Genomic DNA, 14,407 nt, shown 5'->3' on the forward strand with positions numbered 1-14,407 from the left:
ATGAGTGAACTCAAATTCTTTCTTGGGTTGCAAATCAAGCAAACTAAGGAAGGTACCTTTGTTTCTCAAACGAAGTACACCAAGGACTTATTCAAGAAGTTCAATATGCAAGAATGCAAAGGTATGTCTACACCCATGCCAACTAGTGGACATCTTGACTTGACCAAAGATAGTGAACCGGTTGATCAAAAGGTTTATCGCTCTATGATTGGTTCATTGTTATATCTATGTGCTTCACGTCCCGATATCATGCTAAGTGTGTGCATGTGTGCACGATATCAAGCTGCTCCTAAAGAATGTCATCTTAAGGCCGTGAAAAGGATAGTGAGATACTTAATCCATACACCAAATTTTGGCATTTGGTATCCTAAGAGGGCCTCTTTCGATCTTGTTGGCTATTCCGACTCGGACTATGCCGGAGACAAGGTTGATAGAAAGTCCACTTCGGGTACTTGTCAATTTCTTGGTAGATCTATTGTGTGTTGGTCCTCCAAGAAACAAAACTCGGTATCCTTATCCACCGCCGAAGCGGAATACATTGTTGTTGGTTCATGTTGTGCTCAATTACTTTGGATGACCCAAACTCTTAAAGATTATGGGATATATGTGAGACATGTTCCATTGCTTTGTGACAATGAAAGTGCTATCAAAATTGGTCATAATCCCGTACAACATTCTCGAACTAAGCATATTAAAGTTCGTCATCATTTCATTCGAGATCATGTTGCTAAGGGTGACATTGATCTTAAGCATGTTCACACCGAAAAGCAATTAGCGGATATATTCACTAAACCTCTTGATGAGAAAGTGTTTTGCAGGTTGAGAGGAGAATTGAACATAATTGATGCTTCAAACTTGGAGTAGAAACTCCATTGGATACATGCAAGACATAAGCTTATGACTAATCCTTGATATCTCTCTTATGATGAAAATCTTGTGTCTTGGATATATTTGTAACTTGCATGTTATCTAACCCGCATAGGTACTTGGTGAAATCAAATTCCATGAGGTTGTAACCTACTCATATCTTGAGCAATCTCTACATCACCAAGTCTCTACACTATGGTGGTTGAAGACAAGGAAGCACGGAACCACTCAAACATATCCTTTGACAAATTCTATGTTGAACTTCATGATTTTCATTTTTGGATACATAAGTGCTCTTCCTTGCAAGAACTAACCCATGTAGGTAGATGGACTCAAATTCCAAGTGGTGCTCCAAATACTTGATGAGCTACATCAACCTTGAGCAACCCACACAAGTTCAACTACATGGACAACACCACCAACCAAGGTATGTTATTCCATCTTAGAGAAGCTTTACTCCAAGTCGTGAGCTAAAGCAACTCGACAAGATGTGAATACATCAAGATGCTTAAACGAAAAATGGCAACCCCATTTTGAGCTTAAACGATGAGTATGACCTATGATCAAGTGATCTCACTTGACTCCTAAGTCAATATACTCTAACATAGGTGACTTTGTCGCCGACCATCTCTAGATGAAGTTCTCTTGTGTTCTTTTCTGTGTTTTTTGCATTTGTCTCATGCATATTTGTTTCCCCTTTCAAAAAAAACTTCATCTAGATTTCTTTCTGTTTGCTCTGCATTTTTCTGCATCCAATTCATTGCATATCATTAAGTAAATTCCTTGCAAATCTTTGTGAGATCTTACTAGTCTAGTGAGCTGAGGTGACAAGTGTTTTCTCTGCGATGAACTCGGTTTCACCGATTGGTTGTCTTCGGTCCAACCGAATTCTTTCGGTACAACCGAAGCATACCACTCGGTGCCACCGATTTCACAACAGGAAAAACAGTTTGCCACTTATTCTGTGTTTCTTCTGATCCAGCTCCACTCAATGAATCTTGTCCTCTATAAGCATCACATTTTTTTCGTTGCTTTGTGATGTGACTCAAGGACCAAACCAAATCGACAGATTCCAAAAAAACCCTTCTTGGAAATTGATGTCAAAGGGGGAGAGAGAGATCACATCAAAGCTTATCATTTAGAGAGAGATCCTCAGGGGGAGAGGGAGATCTCCAGGGGGAGAGAATACTTAAGTAGCAAAGTATTTCTCAAGGATCCCAGATGCTTGGTGTTCAAGAGGAGAGATGCCACATGTCTTCTTGAGGGGAGAGACATGTTCATATGATCTTTTGTGCTTATTTGCATTAACTTGCATTAGCCCTGTTCATTTATATCCTCTGATTTTCTATTCCCTATCTTCTCCCAGTATCCCATGCTAGATTCAGGGGGAGCAAGACATTCAAGGGAAAGAAATCATTCAAGTTCATTGCATATCTTTACTTTTGGGGACATGTCTAATCCAATGTAGTACTTAGTACTCACTCTTTACATGTCATCCCAGTCTTGGTATTCTTGTGGTTTCTTCTGTTTGCTCTGGCTAGTAGATGTATCTGTGTTATCTAACCTTGTTTACGCAGGTTTATCCTAAGCCAACTCAAGACTACAAGGTAAGTATATGCATCACAATCATGTATATGAGGAATTCTTGCTGATGTACATACTGTTTGCAAGGACTCATGAGCATGAAGGTATTTTCTTTAATATTCTTTGCTCTGATGCATATGGCCAAGATACATGTAACACATCGCCTACTCTATCATGGTTATGCTCTCACATGCTTCTATATTCCATATTCACATGATTGCATACATATAGGGGGAGCCTATGCTTGTTACATGTCTTTCCAAAGCTTTACTTGCTATTCTCTATATCTATATCTAAAGCTTTGATGTATGTTGTCATCAATTACCAAAAAGGGGGAGATTGAAAGCACAAGTGCTCCCTAGGTGGTTTTGGTAATTAATGTCAACATATCTCTTGTTGGACTAACACTTTTATCTAGTATGTTTCAGATAAGTTCAACAATGGAGTGGCATGGACTAAAGGATGTGGGAACTCCTTCAAGATGCTAAGGACAAAGGATTGGCTCAAGCTTCAAGCTCAAGACTCTTCACTTTACATTTTAGTGATCCAAGATCACATTGAGTCTATAGGAAAAGCCAATACTATCAAGGAGGGATGAGGTGTTGCTTAATGAGTTTCTTGCTCCATAGTGCTTAGTGATATGCTCCAAAACCCTCAACTACTTTCCCACTTCCACACATATGTCCTTAACCTAAAAGTCTAACTCGGCCCTACCGATTCTTTCTACCCGGCGCCACCGAGTTTGGACGTCATAGCCACTGCCACAAACCCTAGGCAAATCGGTCTCACCGATAGGGATCTCGGTCTCACCGAGATGGGATTGTAATCTCTCTGTGTATGTCCATTGCCAAAATCGGTCTCACCGAGTTTGAGCAATCGACACTACCGAGATTACAATGCAAACTTCCTGGTTAACTCATTACCAAAATCGGTCCTACCGAGTTTGTGTAATCGGTCAAACCGAGTTTGCCTGACCAACTCTCTGGAAAGCTTATTACCAAAATCGGTCTCACCGAGTCTGTGTAATCGGTCTTACCGAGATTACGTTATTCCCTAACCCTAACCGAATCGGTCTTACCGAGTTGCATTTCAGTCCCACCGAAAATCCTAACGGTTACTAGGTTTACTAAATCGGTCCGACCGAGTTTGTTGATTCGGTCCCACCGAGTTTGGTAGATTGTGTGTAACGGTTAGATTTTGTGTGGAGGCTATATATACCCCTCCACCTCCTCTTCATTCGTGGAGAGAGCCATCAGACTGAACCTACACTTCCAGTATACATTTTCTGAGAGAGAACTACGTACTCATGTGTTGAGGCCAAGATATTCCATTCCTACCATATGAATCTTGATCTCTAGCCTTCCCCAAGTTGCTTTCCACTCAAATCTTCTTTCCACCAGATCCAAATCCTATGAGAGAGAGTTGAGTGTTGGGGAGACTATCATTTGAAGCACAAGAGCAAGGAGTTCATCATCAACGCACCATTTGTTACTTCTTGGAGAGTGGTGTCTCCTAGATTGGCTAGGTGTCACTTGGGAGCCTCCGACAAGATTGTGGAGTTGAACTAAGGAGTTTGTAAGGGCAAGGAGATCGCCTACTTCGTGAAGATCCACCGCTAGTGAGGCAAGTCCTTCGTGGCGACGGCCGTGGTGGGATAGACAAGGTTGCTTCTTCGTGGACCCTTCGTGGGTGGAGCCCTCCCTGGACTCGCGCAACTGTTACCCTTCGTGGGTTGAAGTCTCCATCAACGTGGATGTACGATAGCACCACCTATCGGAACCACGCCAAAAACATCCGCGTCTCCAATTGCGTTTGAATCCTCCAAAACCCTTCCCTTTACATTCTTGCAAGTTGCATGCTTTACTTTGCGCTGCTCACATACTCTTTGCATGCTTGCTTGATATGTATTGTGAATGTTAAACTTGTGCCTAAACTCCACTTAAACTTAAGGAAACTTAAAAACTACAACTTTGGCACTTAGTGTCTAATCACCCCCCTCTAGACACCTCTTCTCAAGGTCCTACAGACCCATCACGGGAATGAAACACCAAGGAGGCAAGGAGCTTTGACGTACAAGGGAATCCCCAGGTGGTCTCTGATAACGATCGCTATACCTGTTTTACATACCCACACGCAGCTCACTCTTGGTTAGGGCATGTCAAATAGTCCTATTTGCTTATCGCACTACTTGTATACATACGCCTTGACGTATCATTCAAATAAAAATGGAAAATAATGTACAACGTCAGCTTATTACTACATTTCTTTTTTTCCTTGACTGTTTATTTACTACAAATTGCACCCGTACATTCTGGTACGTTCAGTTTGCCAGGGGCTTCAGTGTACCCCATAACACGGCAAGAAAGTCCAAACACTTTCGACAGTGCGGCACCCCGAACTTATAGCATTATATGCATCAGCTCTGATACATGTCTTGGGTCAATAGTTGGGTTGCCCGGCTCATGTGCTTGCTACCCTACGTTCCACTATATCGGCTAGGGTAGTAAAGGGAGAACTATTGCGATTGTGTCCCGGTTCTTTCGAACGAGCACCTCAGTAGAGAAAGCCAAAAACTAACTGTCATGATGCGGCGAGAACTGGTCGCTGTTCGAGAGGTTTCAAATCCTTAAAGATTTTTTCCGCTTCATGCGAGGAATCGGTCTTTGTCTGACTTAGGCGTGTATAGCGCCCCAAGTTCGGCCTTCCGAATACCAGGGGCTACGCCAAAATTTAAAATTATAGAACTTCTATGGCTAAGTGGGGATGATAAAGCTGTATAGTCCGATTGCCTTGTTCGTTGCGCTAAACACCTCCTTAAAGGACCAAAAACTTGGATAAAAAGTGTTTAGATTTATCCCGAACACCCCTATACTAGTTACATGGGGGCAGAAGCCGACGACTGGCCAACTCTCAGATTTTGTAAACGGCTGCACAGGAGGTAAAATTTTAAATCAACAAGCATTATATTGCGCAAATGAACTTGTTTCATATTACAGGATAAAATGAGTGCAATCATTCAAAGATTCACTAGTAGAAAAAGGGTCAAATGTGAGACACATTAGTCCCGGTTTGTAACAGAACCGGCACTAATGTGTCCATTAGTGCCGGTTCCAACGGCTAGGCGGGAGGAGCTCTTTAGTAACGGTTCGTGGCGAACCTTTAGCACCGGTTCGTGCCACGAACCGGTACTAAAGAAAGTGGTGGCAGGATGTTGTCAGAGTGGGGCCCTTCCAGCACCTTTAGTACCGGTTCGTGACACGAACCGGTACTAAAGGTCATCCTATATAAACCCTTCATCCACCAGCACTCTGTTCTTCCCCCTTTCCCCTCTCCCTCTCCTCTATTCTTCCCTTCTTCCTCTCGAGTTCATCACAAAATTTGCCCCAAATTTGTCAAGATTTGCAGGCCCCCATCCATTCAAATGATCACCAAGGTTAGCAACTTTGTCCTTTCATCTGTCATTGCTAGATTAGCTCTTGCATTGGTTTATATAGTGATTAATTGTGGGTTTTAGTAATTTGGGAGGAATTATATGTGGTAGTATTTGATTTATATGCAATTTGAGGTCAAAATAACACTTAGTTTGCATATGTAGGTGTGGTTTACTTAGTGCCTTCTAAATCTCCGTCGTAACCACCGTCGATCGCCCGCACCGTCCCGTCGCCGGCACCACCTTGTGGTGAGCCTCTTGTTCATGAAATTTTATATAAAAAATTGATGTTTGTGTGATTTGGATATATAGTTACTCGTATAATTATCTTACCCGTACGTTGTTTGTTATACATAGTGCCATGGTTTTGATATCCGTCCCCGTCGGCCCTCGTCCTTGGATGTGGTATATTCTCTTTTAAAACTATTTGTTGCATTTCGTGTTTATGACAAATTATGCCCATCAAGTTGACATAGATATTTTTATCTAGGAGGTATGTGAACCGGAAATTCCAACCGACCCTATTGTCGAGAGGTTAAATTTAGTTGAAAGAGAAAACGAGTACTTGAAAGAAAAATTGAAAAGAATTGAGGGGGAGAAGATGGAATTGGAGTTGCATGTTGCCGATGTCGTCGATGATCACAAGATCAAGATGGAGAAAATGCGCTTGAAGATTAGAAAGATTAGAAAATATGCCATCGATAGTGAGGCTTGGTATCATTATGCTGTTGGATCAATTGTTACCTTAGTTGCGATCTTGATCGCATTTGTTGTTGCATTTAAATGCTTTAGCTAGAGAGTTATTTGTTTGTTGCATTTAAGTGTTGTATGAACTTTATGTATGAACTTGAATTAATTTGGTCTATTCGGTGTTGTGTAATGAAGATGAGCCGGCAATGGATGTACGATGACCGATGCTCTCCCCAGTTCGTTGAGGGCGTGCATACTTTTCTGCTTGCGGCTGAGGCAAACAAGCGGGCAGATGGTTTTATGCCTTGTCCATGTGCTGGCTGTAAGAATGGTCACAATTACTCTACGTCAAGAACCATTCATGTCCACCTGTTTGAGTCCGGTTTCATGCCCCACTATAATGTTTGGACCAAGCACGGAGAAAGAGGGGTTATGATGGAAGACAATGAAGAAGAGGACGATGACAGCTATCCTGGCCATGGGTTCCCTCAATACAATGATACAACAATGGGGGAAGAAGCTGAGCCGGTAATGCGGGAAGAAGCTGAGCCGGCAATGCGGGAAGAAGCTGAAGAAGAGGCATCAGATGAGCCCGTTGATGATCTAGGTCGGGCCATTGCCGATGCAAAGAGAAACTGCGCAAGTGATTTGGAGAAGAAGAAGTTGCAGCGCATGTTAGAGGATCACAAAAAATTGTTGTGCCCGAATTGCATAGGTGACAAGAAAAAGCTGGCACCACACTGGGATTGCTGCAATGGAAGGCAGAGAATGGTGTATCTGACAAGGGATTTGGAAAGTTGCTGGTAATGATAAAGGATATGCTTCCAAAGGACAACGAATTGCCCGAGAGTACGTACGAAGCAAAGAAGGCTGTCTGCCCTCTAGGGTTAGAGGTGCAGAAGATACATGCATGCCCTAATGATTGCATCCTCTACCGCGGTGAGTGCGAGGATTTGAACGCTTGCCCGGTATGTGGTGCATTGCGCTATAAGATCAGCCGCGATGACCCTGGTGATGTCGAGGGCGAGCGCCCCAGGAAGAAGATTCCTGCCAAGGTGATGTGGTATTCTCCTATAATACCACGGTTGAAACGTTTGTTCCAAAACAAAGAGCATGTGATGCCAGTGCTCATCCAAGGCCCTAAGCAACCCGGCAACGACATTGATGTGTACCTAAGGCCATTAGTTGAAGAACTCTTACAACTGTGGAATGGAACAGGTGTACATGCGTGGGATGAGCACATGGGGGAAGAATTTGACCTAAAGGCGTTGCTGTTCGTGACCATCAATGATTGGCCTACTCTCAGTAACCTTTCAGGACAGACAAACAAGGGATACCGCGGATGCACGCACTGTTTGGATGATACCGACAGTATATATTTGAATAGTTGTAAGAAGAATGTGTACCTGGGACATCGTCGATTTCTTCCGAGCAGGCAGCCCGTAAGAAAGAAAGGCAAGCATTTCAAAGGTGAGGCGGATCACCAGACGAAGCCTCGCCACCGTACTAGTGCTGATGTACATGATATGGTTAAGGATTTGAAGGTGATATTTGGAAAGGGTCCTGGCGGACAACCTGTTTCGAAGGACGCTGACGGACGCGCACCCATGTGGAAGAAGAAATCTATATTTTGGGACCTGCCATATTGGAAAGACCTAGAGGTCCGCTCCGCAATCGACGTGATGCACGTGACGAAGAATCTTTGCGTGACCCTACTTGGCTTCTTGGGCGTGTATGGGAAGACAAAAGATACACCTGAGGCACGGGAGGACCAGCAACGTATGCACGGAGAAGACGGCATACATCAGGGTCATGCAAGCTACGCTCTTACCAAAGAAGAGAAGGAAATCTTCTTTGAATGCCTGCTCAGTATTAAGGTACCGTCTGGCTTCTCGTCGAATATAAAGGGAATAATAAACATGGCAGAGAAAAAGTTCCAGAACCTAAAGTCTCATGACTGCCACGTGATTATGACGCAACTGCTTCCGGTTGCATTGAGGGGGCTTCTACCGGAAAACGTTCAATTAGCCATTATGAAGCTATGTGCATTTCTCAATGCAATCTCTCAGAAGGTAATCGATCCAGAAATCATACCAAGGTTACAGAATGATTTGGTGCAATGTCTTGTCAGTTTCGAGTTGGTGTTCCCACCATCCTTCTTCAACATCATGACGCACCTCCTAGTTCACCTATGCGAAGAGATTAACGTTTTGGGTCCTGTATTTCTACACAATATGTTACCCTTTGAGAGGTTCATGGGAGTCTTAAAGAAATATGTTCATAACCGTGCTAGGCCAGAAGGAAGCATCTCCAAGGGCCATCAAAATGAGGAGGCCATTGAGTTTTGTATTGACTTTATTCCTGACCTTAAGCCGATTGGTGTTCCTGAATCGCGGCATAAGGGCAGACTGGATGGAAAAGGCACGCTAGGAGGGGAACAAATAATATGTATGGATGGACATTCTCTCACTGAAGCACACTACACAGTTCTACAGAATTCCGCCTTGGTGGCTCCGTATATGGATGAACACAAGAATTTGCTACGCTCCAAACACTCGGAGCGGTCTGATGACTGGATTGCACGTGAACAAACCAGGAGTTTCGCCAGCTGGTTGCAGACACGTACCATGCATGACACCTCTATTGAAGATGACCTGTACTTGCTGTCCCAGTTACCATCTTTGAATATAATGACTTTCAAAGGGTACGAGATAAATGGTAATACATTTTACACAATCGCCCAACATAAGAAGAGCACCAACCAAAACAGTGGTGTCCGCTTTGATGCTGAAACCAAGACGGGAAAGGAAACATATTATGGTTATATACAGGACATATGGGAACTTGACTATCGACGTGGTTTAAAGGTCCCTTTGTTTCGGTGCAAATGGGTCAATATGACACGAGGCGGGGTAACGGAAGACCCGCAGTACGGAATGACAACAGTGGATCTCAACAATCTTGCGTATGCAGACGAACCATTCGTCCTAGCCAATGATGTGGCACAGGTTTTCTATGTGAAGGACATGTCTACCAAGCCAAGAAAAAGAAAAGATAAGGAAGCGAATGCATCATACGATGAGCCAAAGCGGCACATAGTTCTTTCTGGGAAGAGAAACATCGTGGGAGTGGATGACAAGACAGACAAGTCAGAAGATTATGAAAAGTTTGATGAAATTGCTCCATTCACAGTGAATATTGACCCGAGCATCCCGTTAAATGATGAAGATTTTTCATGGTTACGGCGCAAAGGGACACACGCGAAGAAAAAGTTTCACACCCAAAGATCTGGGATGTGATCGGCTTCACTATCATCACTTTCTTCTGTGTTTCACACCCAGAGGGGAATCTCTGTAATAGTTAGGGTAGTTATGTGTTTTGGCATTTGAAACGCGAAGAAATTTTATGTGCAAACAAATTCTGTCTTTACTGATTTTTAAAGTTAAGTTATTCACAAACTAGTGATTCACACTAATTTCAAATAATTCAAAATTTAAACTATTCAAATTTGAAAACTACGGGCACTAACAGAAAGTTTGTAATTTTTTGTACCTAAAGCAAAAATATTCACAAAGAAACTCTAAATACACAAAAAAACAACACAAAAATAAATAAAGCAAAAAAAAATAAAAAAGCCCGCCTACTAGGCCAGAGTGGCCTGCATACGACTAGAAACCCAACCTGTTGTTGGGCCAGGATGCAGGCCCGCAAAGGCCAAGTGGGCCCACATGGCAGCAAAGAACACATAGGCCCAGTAGTCCTGCTTTGGAGAGGAGCTCGAGAGAGCGACCGCACGGGGGTTTATAAACCAGTGCGGTCGCCCCTCGACTAGCGAGGTGGGACTAAACTTGCCGCACCGCACCTGCGCCAGCGCACCCCCTTTAGTACCGGGTCGTGGTACAAACCGGTACTAAAGGGGGGGCCTTTAGTACCGGTTTGTGCCACCACCCGGTACTAAAGGGGGTCGCTTCCCGCCGCTTGGGCTGGCCAAAACTGGCCTTTAGTATCGGTTGGTGGCACAAACCGGTACTAAAGGCCCCTCCTATATAAACAACAATTACGAAAATTTCAGTTTCTCATCTGGCTTCTTCTCCTCTGCACCGTCGTCCGCCGCCCCCATACGTCTCCATCCCTCGTCGCCGCCCCGTCCCCGTCGTCGCCGCCCCGTCGTCCCCGTCCCCGTCGTCCCCGTCGTCACCGCCGCCCCGTCCCGGCCCGTCCCGCGTCGTCCCCATCTCCATCGTCGGCGCCGCCTTGTACGTCCCCGCTGTCGTTGCCGCCCCAGCCCGTCCGTCCCCGTCCATGTCGTTGCTGCCCCGTCCCTGTCCCCGTCGTCGCCGCGCCCGTCGCCGTCCCCGTCGCCGCGCGCCCCCCGTCGTCCCTCGCCTCGCCGGTGAGCGCGCACACACACACATACATTTTTTGTTTTTTAGTTATACAAATAGTTAGAAATTTTTCTGTTTTTTAGAAATTGTTAGAAATTTTTCTGTTTTTCAGAAATAGTTAGAAATGTTAGAATTTTTTTCTGTTTTTTAGTTATAGAAATAGTTATAAAAATGTTAGTTATATATATAGAAATGTTATAATTTTTTTCTGTTTTTTAGTTATAGAAATATTAGAAATGTTATAGAAATGTTAGTTATATATAGCATTGTTAGAAATGTTAGTTATATAGAAATGTTAGAAATTTTAGTTATCAAAATTCAATCATTAAAAAAATGTTACTTGTTGCGGGCATATAGCTAGTATTTGTTCTTGACGATGCCCGACCCGCATCCTCGCCGTCGACACGTCCGCGATGACGTCCGGCTGAGCCATGTCCGGGACTGGGCTCCGCCGGGCTGGCACTGGGAGGTGCTGCCTGGAGGGGCACGCCGCTTGATGAGGAACCCGGCCCCGGGTCCCGTCGTCGACCCTGATCTCGTTTGGTGGCGTTCGCATGGGTCAGTTTCGGCGTGGAGGGAGCCGGCCCAGCCGGAGGTGGTACGTCGCCGTGTCAGGGAGGAGGACGAGCACGTCCATCGCTACATGGTTGCGTTAGAGGGCGGGAGGTTCTCCAATACTTGGCAGTTTCTTCAGGCATCTCACTTCAGCTATGATCCTGTGAGGGTTCCTTCTCTTTGGGTGTCCACCGCCCGCGCCGCAGGAACCGCGAGTGTCCTAGATTCTTCTGTAGTATTCGATCTTTATTAGCTACCTAGCCAGTGATGTATTCGATATTATATCTATTATTCGAGACGATGTATTCGAGATTATATCTATTGTTCGAGACGATGTATTCGAGATTATATCTATTATTCGAGACGATATTTTCGAGATTATATCTATTATTCGAGACGATGTATTCGAGATTATATCTATTATTCGAGACGATGTAATTTGAATACTAAATTGTTTTATATTTCTTTTGGATTAGTTAAATAAAAACTATGGCGGACAATACCGGCAGAGAGGGAGAACAGGCCATGTTCGATATGATACGCCATCCTCACGGGCCAGATGATGATCAGAATGAAGAAGAATATGACGGCTCCGAATTTCTAAACAACACCGGAGAGGGTGATATGATATTCGATCGCGACGACCGAATTGATGAAGTCATGAACTACGATTATGACGATGACGAAGAACATGTTGATCCTGAAACAACGAAGACCGGCGAGGTATATATATTTATATAAGCAGGCATCTGGTGATCATCACATGTTTTAAATGACTTGAAGATATATTAACAAATCGATCTTTGTTCTTTCAGCCATCCAGATCGAGCAAATCTTCAGGCAAAAGGACGAAATGAGGCCCGAACAAAAAGTTGAAGGAGGGCGTAAAGTACAATATCGAGGCAGTCAGACCTAATGGCGAACCATTAGCGCCTAAGAAGATTGCGGACAAGTTCGTTCGTCAGTGCGGAGTTCTTGTGAAGGACCAACTCCCGATCAAACTTCAAGAATGGAGAGAGCCAGCAAAGCCACGTCCAGATGTTACTTTTGTCGACAAGAATCAAAAAGATCTGCTTTGGGATACTCTCATGGAACATTTCACACTACCAAATCATTTCACAGAAGCAGATGTGTAGAAAGTTAAGGACGCTGCTCTTAGGAAGATGGCGGTTGCATTCAAGAACCACAAGAATCGTGAATGGGACAAGTACGTCAAGGGAGGAAGGAAGACTCCAGTATTCGAGGGAACACTAGAGAACCAACATGCTCATTGGGACGATTTCGTGAAATTCAAGGATTCGGAATTAGCTAAGGAACGGTCGAGAATAAACAAGAAGAATGCCGAAAAAAAGGATAAGTTCCATAAGCTGGGGCCAGGTGGCTATGCGGTGGCAATGCCTAAGTGGGATAAGTCTGAGAAAGAGATGGAGGATGCAGGTGTCACTCCGGTTACTAAGAGCTGGCCCCCCAGGTGTAGGACTTGGTTCTATGCGCATGGGGGGGAGTTGGACCCGAAGACAGACAATGTTTCGACGAAGGCAAGTCTGAAGGGAGCCGACGATGCGATACTTGTTGCAATAGAAGAGGCACGATCGGGGGTGTTCCAGCCCAACAGAGAAAACGACGAGCTTACGCGTGCCCTGGGAAATCCTGAACACCCGGGAAGAACACGAGGCAAGGGCGCTATTCCGTGGTATGAGGGGTTTTCAGACTGGAACACCGACTACAGAACCCGTGCGAGAAAGAAGATTGCGGAGGAGAAGAAGAGGAAGATGGAGGGGGATCAGAGGAAGCGGGACTATGAACGCCTTCAAGGCCTAGAAGCAAGTCAAGCGGAATTGGCAGTCAAATTCCAGCGGCAGCAGGAGCAGATCGACTCACTTACCCAGCAAAGGGGGTCTCAGCAGCTGCAGCAGCTAGCGGATGATCCAGCATTGGGTAGCACCGCCCCATCCATGCCGAGAAGCAGCGTGGGTTCCACCCCGGACGACGCAATGCTGGGTAGATACCCCGTGAATGACATCACGGAGAACACTAACTACGAGCTACACGTCAAAATGAAGAACATATCCATGAAGGTGGCGGACGCCGTTGCTTTTACAAATCCCCCCGAGGCAACCTTCCATTGCAACCCGATTCCAGCGGGCTATGCTCGTGTCTTGGTTGATGAGGTGGTGGATCCATATTCGGAGCTGCAGCTTGACATTCCTGGAGGTGACGACGAGCACTTTCTCGGAGAGGCCAAACATCGTATCATCCTATGGAAAAAGGATTGCATCATCTTTCGAAGGCCACCGACACCGCGTCAGCCGACTCCTCGTCGAAGTCCGCCACCGAGTCAGCAGACTCCCACTCCTGCAAGTCCACCAAGTCCGGCAAAGTGTCAGGCCACTCCTCCTCCAAGTCCGGCAAAGTGTCAGGCCACTCCTCCTCCTCCAAGTCCGCCACAACATCAGACGTCCACTCCTCCTCCAAGTCCGGCACAACCTCAGGCCACTCCTCCTCCAAGTCCGGCACAACTTCAGGCCACTCCTCCTCGTCCAACTCAGCCCCGTCAGCCGTCTCAGCCGCCTCAGCAATCGCAGAAGAGACACCCCGCAGCTATGGTGCGTAGCGGTACGAGTCGAGGTAGTATAGGAAGTACATGCGGAGGCAAGCGATATAAATATGGTCCAAGCCTCACGCCTCTTCCGCAGAGGCCTTATGACAAGTCCGAGGAGGAAAACGCAGCCATATCGAAGGCCGAGGTGGAAGCCCATTTTGCACCAAAACCGCCACCGCCGCCAAGGGAGAAAGTGCCTGAGGAAACGATTGACCACTTCATTCGTATGGCTCAACCACCAGCTCCCAAGCCTGTTGACACAGACTATGAGCGCCACATCAGGAAGTTAAATCG

The sequence above is a fragment of the Triticum aestivum genome, chromosome 7B (genome assembly GCF_018294505.1).
Source record: "Triticum aestivum cultivar Chinese Spring chromosome 7B, IWGSC CS RefSeq v2.1, whole genome shotgun sequence".
Classification (NCBI taxonomy): Eukaryota; Viridiplantae; Streptophyta; class Magnoliopsida; order Poales; family Poaceae; genus Triticum; species Triticum aestivum.